The sequence below is a fragment of the Alligator sinensis genome, unplaced genomic scaffold (genome assembly GCF_000455745.1).
Source record: "Alligator sinensis unplaced genomic scaffold, ASM45574v1 scaffold84_2, whole genome shotgun sequence".
Classification (NCBI taxonomy): domain Eukaryota; kingdom Metazoa; phylum Chordata; order Crocodylia; family Alligatoridae; genus Alligator; species Alligator sinensis.
Genome location: NW_005842247.1, coordinates 1,080,982 through 1,090,125, shown reverse-complemented (window position 1 = coordinate 1,090,125; position 9,144 = coordinate 1,080,982). Strand labels below are relative to the sequence as shown.

The 9,144-nt window shown below is 40.4% G+C and overlaps 1 protein-coding gene and 1 long non-coding RNA gene across 2 annotated transcripts in view; one reads left to right on the top strand and one right to left on the bottom strand.

The window, feature by feature from the left end:
* The window catches only part of MTUS2 (microtubule associated scaffold protein 2), a 489,087-nt gene that overhangs the window by 203,235 nt on the left and 276,708 nt on the right, over nt 1-9,144 (bottom strand). The window lies entirely within an intron of this gene.
* On the top strand, nt 2,013-5,371 carry LOC102371316. The gene is made up of 3 exons (XR_324301.3): nt 2,013-2,094; nt 4,726-4,837; nt 4,927-5,371. It is a non-coding gene; the product is annotated as an uncharacterized LOC102371316 (long non-coding RNA).

Genomic DNA, 9,144 nt, shown 5'->3' with positions numbered 1-9,144 from the left:
GCCAGAGGAAGAGGGCAAGGCAGGGGGACTCCGCTGGCTCCTTCTAGCATTGCTTTGCCTGTGCCATGACAGCTGGCTAGTGGGGGTAGTGATTTAAAAATCAGTGGGGCTAGGAACAGGGCTTGAGGAGGCTCCCTCTGTAGTAGTGGGACAAAGCACCTGCCTGCTCCTCACACCAGAGTCGCTGGTGTGAGAAGCAAGCAGGGGGCTTTGCCCCACTTCTCCTGCCCCCACTGGAATGGGATGAATGAAGCAGCCCACACTTTCCCCAGATTGGGATCATGCCAGTCTCAGAAAGGTACAAGGAAAGGAGGAAGGGGGCGGGGGAGATTTGAAACTGAACATCTGTACTGCTCCTTCTCCCAGAATCATTTCCAGCAGTGGAAATTTTCCACTGCTAGAATGAACATTTGTATATTGGAATCATCATCCAGCAACTGTGTGTGAAAGGAGTCTGAAGGAGTCACTTAGAAGCATTCCAGTAAATTCATTCAAATTAATTTTCTTGTGGATTAAACAGTATTAACCCCTTGGATGGATACTATTATTCAGAATTAAATAGCCTTAGTGCAATTTAACTTACTTCACTTCCAAAATGAATTACGCTAAATCAAATTAAGGCCACCTTGAATGAGAGTATCTAAACAGGGGTTTAATGCAGTTTAACTACGAATCTACTGTTAGTTCATTTGCATTAATTTCCCTCAGTGTCTCTGTGTAGATGAACCCTCAGATTAATTTACATGATAGATGCTACCTGAAAATGCACAGTGAGGACTATGGTTTGCTCTTTTGTCTTTTGGATGACAACTGTGACAGAAACCTAGGGAACAAGCTAGTATACTCACCTAAAACATCTAATTTTTCAAGGACTGTTTAAACCTGTACAAGCCAGACTACATAAAGATGACTTGGAGACCCAAAACAATATCACATCTCTCCATGCTCTCATATCTTTACCTTATTTTTATACAGATTAAAAAAACAAAGCAATTGATCAAACCATCCTGATTGCGCACATGCTTGAATTGAATAAACATCTATGAGTACTCCTGTGATCCTAGACATAATCTGCCCCCTCTGTTTCCTGGTATTTGTCATTCCCAGTTGCTGTTGCCTGCCTAAAATAAAGATATCAAACTCTCCTGGAAAGGAACTGTGTCTTTTTTTGCTTTCTGTGAAAAGCCTCATGCATTTCTGGGTGCCATAAAACAACAACAACAAAGCAAAGGGCAACTAGTCCAAAGCCCTCTTTTCTTCAAACATGGAGACATTGGTCCTATTTAACCAGTTCTGCCTCACCTGAATGTTGCACTCTATTCCTGCCAGTTTTTCAGAAAAAGGCAAAATACAACAAGGCAACCACAACAGGAACGATACAAATAATCCCTGTAAATGCATAAATCCTGGCCCATTTTGCTCCTTTTTATGTAAATGAGATGGGTTGGGAGCAGGATATTTTTGGTAAGAAGTGCCAATGGCTTTGAAAACTCATTTCCCACTTTGGTATGACAGTGCTCGGTCAGGAATGCTCTTAGAACTCTTTTTCTCAGCTTTTACTTCATCAGTTCCTGAACTCTTCCACCAGTGACCCCGTTATTGGGCTCATGATCCCACTTCTCATTGCACTTTTAGTTGTAACCCCCACTTTTGCAATTGGAGTTTCATCTGACTTGTGACACTGCTTACAAGTTTTATGACCCCATTCAGGGTCACAACCACTCTTAATGGGAACGGCTGTTGTACTGGTTCTGGAATGGAAGGGGCTAAGTGTTAAGGATAGAGGTGGTTGGTGAGAAAAGGGATTTTTTAAAATCCCACTGTCGCAGGGCACTTAGGTGCCCTGCTCCTAAAGAGGGGAAACTGCCGGGGAAGAAGCCCTAGCTGGGAATAAGGAGCCCAGCTGTGGGTTGCTGGGGCAACCAGGAGGTCAGCTGACTGTAAGGGGCAGGGCCTGGCCCTTAAGATCTAGGAGCTGAGGCCAGAGGCAGTTCCCTGCCAGCAGCCCAGGAGGAAGGAGCTCTCTGCTGCAGAAGAGAGGAGAAGCCTGCTGAAGGAGCAGCATGTGACATGGCTGTGGGATGAAGAACCCTGGTAGGCAAAGCGTGATTATAGCTGGACAGCTTATGTTTACGTTATAGCCAAGAGGCTTGAGTTTGTGTTACTGTTTGTTACACCGGTGGTTTGGGTGAGGCTATTAGGGGTTGGAGGAGGCCTCATAGGGAACTCACGGTAGTGTGAGAGCCCCAGCGCCAGCAAGGGCGCAGCATTCAGGGTGCACAGACCCCAGCCCCAAGAGAGGGGCAGTTGAGAAGCCCCAGTGCGGGCATGGCCAGCCCCGGAGAAGGGGGCAGCATTACTGAGAAGAGCCCCCGAGAGGTGGCAGCATTACTGAGAAGAGCCCCTGAGAGAAGGGCATGGAAACAGAGAGATAGAGACCGAACAACGTCTATTCCAGCTGCGAGGCTTGGGGCGTGGTAAAAGGGGTGGTTGAAGCCACGCACAGCCCATAAGGCTAGGGTGCCCTGAAGCACCCATTGCAGAGTGGGACCCATGAGGAGTCTGGGAAACCACGGGGTCCGAATAACCAGCTAAAAGTGACCAAGAGGGCGTAAAAGGCAGCCTCCCTAATATATTGGAACATCAAAGATGTGGCGGGCGAGAATCTGAGGGTGCCCTTGGGCCAACTTGGCATGGGAAGGGGGCCTTGAGGAGATCACAGCCCTCCTGCAGGACCCCACCTGTGACACCCACCACCTACATCAGTTCTTAATACTATGTAATAAGAGGTAGTTGAAAATTGCATAATATATCTACAGCAGTATATACAAAAAAATTCTCTCCCATTTTTTTTCCAGCGAGATCCTTGATTTTTCATTCTGTGTAATTGTTCAGAACATGTGAATAGATTGAAATGAAAATTTATTTATAGAGTAGACCACTGTAAAACTCTCCATCTAATTCCAGACTGTGGGCCAAACAATTAAAAACTGCTTATTTTCTCCAAGATTGACTCTTGCTGCCTCTTGGCTTTTCATCCCGTCTTTGAAAATTTCTTTCCATCCTAAAGCATTTTTTACTATTTGCTCTCTTTGTATGTTAATATAGGAACAGGAGATTTATATATGTTCTTTTGGTATCTGTAAAACTGACATTAGTTACATTTGTGAAAATGTATTAGATATGCATTAACAAATAATAATGATTCAGTTTTTAAAATTAAACATTCTTCTTCTGTAAGAAATATGTCATTGATTCCAATGGTGATAAAGTGCTGAAAAATCTACGCTTGTTTGGAAAATAAAGTGCCTGGTACATCAAGCAAACTATAAGAGAATGTTATAATTCATCCTAAACAGATTGTAGCTTTGACCCTTTAATATTTGAAGGGTAAATTCAGTCCTTTTGCTCTCTACAAAGGTGCAGATGAAGTCTCTGAAAAACACTTACAAACCCACCACTGAGGGTTAGCAATGTTATTTTAGCATATTTCTGGAAAGCTACAATATTATTCACAAGTCTTTTATCCTTATTTATTCTATTTTACATTTCCTATTTAGGCTAACAGAAAATGTTTATTAAATCAACCATATTCTCAGTTTCATCTCTAGTCATTCCTTTCTTTTTCTGCAAATTTGTTAACAAAGTAACACTAACCTATTCATATGTAACACACCACAAAGGTGGCTTAAATTCATAAAACTGAGTTACTCGGGCCAATGTGTTGTGAGAGATTTCAATTTTCTAAAATCATAACATGACTCATTAAAACAAATTATTGGGTGCAGTCCTCGCAGGGAGAATACCACCTGCTGGCTTCATCTACTCTCACATTTTAAAATATATCTAAGCATCATTTCCAAATTAAGTGGTTCCTACAACTAAATATATATAGACTAACAAATCTACATCAATATGCCAATGAAGAAAACTGCTTAACACCTTAGATTGTCATTTTGTCAACATTTTGAATGTTTTTTTAAAATCAAATACCCAGAACTGCAGCAAAGTGTATAAAGTTAGTAGTGACTGCCTTTACATTTAAATGACTTTCTCTACAGTTTAAACACATGCTAGTCTGTCAGAAAAAAATATTTTTCTCAATTTCACTCTTTAAAGGTTAAAAAAAAAAAAAAAATGAAGTTCAATTTATGAGCTATTATACTGTTTCACTCTCTCTCAAATATTACCTGCTTTCTAAATAAAAAATAAATAATAATAAGTATTTTTATTTTAATTTTATTAGGGCCTCCAGAATAATAAAGATAATTTGTATTGGCCAGAAAAAAATCCTATCACTAATGGCCATGCCTTTCAGCTCAGAAAAACTATTCAAGCTCCTTTTTACCTAATCATTTTTTCTGAAATAATCTTTCAGCTGGTGGTTCATGATATGATTCATTGGTTGAATGTCAGTGGCAATCCTGTAAACATGTGATGACAGACCAGATGGAAAGACTGGAAGATGATATTGTCTCAAAGCATTTTTATTATGCAGAAATTAGCAAAGTGCCCATGCCACTCCACTTAATCTAACCAAAACAGTGAATATTATGAGACATTTTGAAACACTTATTTCTCATTAAGTTTCACAGAACTATAACAACTCTCACAGTATAACCTTTTGGTCCAGAATAGAGTCTAGAGTCTACGCTGTGTCCTTGTGGACTTTTGAACTAGAAGTCACTTGATTCTTATTAACATACAGTGCTTACTCTAAATTAGGTTAACCCGGGACCGATTGGAGAACATTGCAAATATTGGAAACAAAGCTCCTACTTTCATCTATTTTCAGAAGCTTCATCCAGCAGAGAAAATCTAGGTGAACAAAAGAAAGGTAGGTGAGAGTAAATAAGCAAGACAAGATGCATTTGCTACAGTAAATTCATGGAATTATTAAAATGCTGCATGATTTACTCAATCCAGGAAAGGTGCCAGGTGGAGCAGTGAATATCCCCCATGAGGTAATTTCTCTACTGCTGACACTGGAACTGATAAATCATTACAAGCGTGATAAATCTGACAGGTCTGAGCTGGCCACAAAAGAAAAATAAAAACAGTAGCATCTTCATTTCAGAAATCTGTTCAACTGCATCAAGCCAGAGTGACTGAGAATGCAGCTGTGTGCTCTAAAGTGTTAAGATACTTGAAGAAGGTGCGCTGAGAGACAAGAAAAAAAAAAAAAAGAAAATCAACATGGAATACGTTAATCTATTATAAATGTATTAGTGGCCCATTAACAATGCACAATTTTTTTATGTACATTTGTACAGCACACACGTAATGGCAACAATGGCCTCCGGAGCCATTATCTGTCCAAAAAGAATTGTTTTGAAAGGGTCAGTTTCACAAAGGTACGTACGAGGGCATGTAACAAAGACATCTATATTGTTAGTAAGTCAGTAAACTGAGAATGGACTTTTACTCTAGTTATTCTAATTAAGTACCTAAATGCCTTTGTGAATGTGGCCATAACTTATCAAGGCATTTAATTCTGGTTAGTTTTCTGGATTAGTTTTCAGCACTGGTTTTCTGGACTGATGAAAGACAGTTACTGTATCACTTTATCATTGGAAAGCTGCTGGTCTGACTGGACTTCTCCTGAAATACATTGCCCCCTAACACAACTGGGGAACAGAATCCAAAGTTTACTACCCGTGGTTTCCTTTCCACTGAATTGTAATAATGAAAGAGCGTATAATAGATCATCTAGCTGAGCCAACTGCTATATCACAGATTTGACATACCATTTTCATGAGTCTTCGGGTATATCCTGAAAATTTCTTAGTGCTTTTGTGCTTTCCCTTCTTGATCTCAAAGATTGGCTCTAGGAGTGAAAGACTGGTTATAGGACTGAAGAGACCTTGCCTCTATTTTCTAAACTGCCACTGACTTACAATGTGACTTTCTGTTCTTAACAGTGATAGTTATTCCTCTTTGAAAAGTGTTAGTGGAGCTATGGATAATTTTTCTGTAAATTCTAACTATTATTATATAAAGGCATTCATGCCATTTTCTAACTGACCTTACAATTTTATCTCTCTTTCTTTCTTTTTTCTTAAAGAGGTAAATCTTTCTTCAGCTTCATAAAAAATGGGAACTGAAATAGTTGGTTTTCAGTATTCCCATTTTGAACCTATAAAGAACCTTGAATATCTTCAACTTGTACATTTTCAAAGTGCAATATAGTATTTTAGCTATATGACTCTCAATGACCTGAAAAAGGATCTCATAGCTAATATGCTAAGCAACATACTGAAAAATGATTTGAGTCACAGTTTAGCTTCTCTTTAACTTGTAAAAGAGTTTCAGTCTGGTTTATGGCTGACAGAATTCTGTGCACTTTCCAAAACCTGAGTTGCTCAAGACTGTAAAAGATGCTTTGTTCTCTGAGAAATTCAGGATCCTTAATTTTTTTGCATTATCCACTGCATTCTGCAACAAAGACCGTAGGCAAAGTTCTGTATTTGTGTTTGCATTCTTCACTCCCTCAAACCATGAGTTGTAATGAGTTGCAATCCTGAGGAATGCAAGTTACACATCCCTCAGGAATAATACCAGTCACTCCAAAGGAAGGTGTCAGAAAATCCATTGAGTTATTTGGAATGAATTGAGCAACCAGGATGTATTCCTACAAATTATACTAAGTAAATATATACAGAAGTAGCTTCTGCAGTGTTCCTTTAATCATCAGTGCCAGTCAAAAAAAACCCTCATTCTAAATTAGAGTTCTACCATGTCAATCATTAACCCTGTTCAAATACTGAAAAATAAATTATTTATATAACTATTACATTTTCAAAAATTAATGCCATGCTAAAAATTAGAATCTTAAACATCAAAAAGCCATAGAAATCAGAATTTAAGGTTCCCATGGCAACCGATTCCCTAACACTGGGAAAACAAGGATGTTTTGGAAGTTGGATTTAACAACAGAGATTGAGAGGCAAGCCAACTAGGCTGTGAACAAATTATGATACATGGCCTCAACCAAAAGAAGCAGAGAGTCCCTTCTACTGTTTCCTGCACTTGTTTTCCCCAATCTATTAATATTACCACATTTAAGAGATGAGACCCAGCCAGCTCTTACGAACAATAATGTAGCTGAGCAACCACATGCACGATTGGGGTGGGATGAAACAGCAGACTGTAATCTACATACAGAAGACACTGCAGCTCAAACTCCCTTGATATCTCTCCTCCCTTCTCCCTCCCCCACTGAAGTGAGTGGATAACAGAATATAACTTTATGTACCTCACAGGGAAAAACCTAAATGTAAGAACAAGTGATTGGCTAATACTTTCCTCTGAGTCCTATCCGCACAGAAAGAATACATGTACTGAAAAGCAGCTTGTCTTGTCCTTGCCTGGGTCTACAAATATGTCAGCAACCCACAACAGTCAAAAGTATCGAAAGTAACTGATAGCTCTAAAACCAGGCTGTCCAACCTGCAGTCCATGGGCTGTATGAGGCCCATGAAGGGTTCATTTGTAGCTTGCAGGATCCTGCCTGGGGACCACTGGCTGCTGCTGCTACCAGGCTCCCGTTCCCTCATCTGGCTTCTGCTACCTGTGCTTGCAGGATGGGGCTGCTCACAGGGCCCAGGGAACCCATGGCTCAGGATCTCTGACTGCTCCAAAGTTGGACAGTTCTGTTCTAAAACATCAGCACCCGCATTGGATTTTTGTGCATTCCTGGCAGACTGCAACTAATTTGCATATTTCCAAAATACTTTCTATATATGATAATAAACATCAAGAATGGCACCCTGAAAAAAATAAAAATCCCAAAACCCAAGTGATCACTGCACTTACATCTACACAACCAAGAAATAGCTCAGCATACCAGAAAAGCTATAGTCTATAGCCAGGCCCACTGGTAACATTGCAACTCAAAGGAGAACTTTTACAATACTCATCTCACCAATCTAAAAATAACTACCATCCAACAAGAACACTCTGCCAAGGGAAAAGACCACAACTTTGCATAGGCCACCTGCATACCCTGCACAAACCTACTACAATACAAAAAGAAAATGTACAGCTTCCCCCAGCTGTACATCCCAGGTTGTCATGTGATATCCCATACTAGAAATTGTAAGAAAGACCAAATAATTATAACCTACACTCAAAAAAGTTAATGTCTTGGATGAAATCTTCCCAAACCCATCCCTAGCTTTCAAACTGCTTCCTAACCTCACCAAACTTATGAGACTTCCCAGAACAAATGCAAAACTGCAAATGCACTTCCAACACCACCAACAATCCACACAAAAAAAATCCTATATATGCCTAACCACAATATGATATACTTCATCCAATGGACCATGTTTCTTCACAGAAATGTTGTGGGTGAAACTAAACCATCATCACCATGAGACTCCCACATAAAAATAAAGGACAGAAACACCCTGCAAACCAGTAGCACAACATTTTTCACAAAATAACCACTTCATTTCTGACGTCACAATGTCACTCCTCAAAAAAACCCTACACAATAATCTCAGAAGACAGGCTTGGCATTAAGGACTTCACTAGGCACAAAAAACCTTGGACCAACGAAAACACTGATTTTAGATCTCACTGGGCACATCTATCCGAGATGCTAGATATGCAGTAGACAAATTCTATTGCGTATTAGCATGTCAGAGCAAAAGCTGTGCTACTGTGCTGATGCCCAGTAGAAAAAGTCTATTGCACATTAGTGTCACTAAAAAGGCATGTGCCAGTTACTGCGCATTCAGTTAGTACCTGTTATTACAGGGCATTTTTACACGTCCTCCAGGGGTAGGGAAGGGAGGAGGCACTTTAATCACAGCAGCTCTGACAGCCGTTTTAATTAAAGCACTCCTGGAGCGCCTGTGTATCAGCATCCCCATGCTTCAAAATGGTGGCAGACATGGGTGACTGGTGCCCCCCAAGTCTGGAGGGTGGAGCCAATTTCAGGGGTGACACTAGTGCTCTCCGTGCCCCCCTACCAGCTGGAGCACTCGCTGTCCCAGGGGAGGCACGTGCCCCCCCATACCCTTCTACATGTCGCCTATGGTGGCAGGGTGCTCTATCTAGAGCTCATTGAACAAGCTTTATTTTAAGCAACCCTGCTGCCATTTTGAAGTGCAGGACACCGATACATGAGACTCAGAG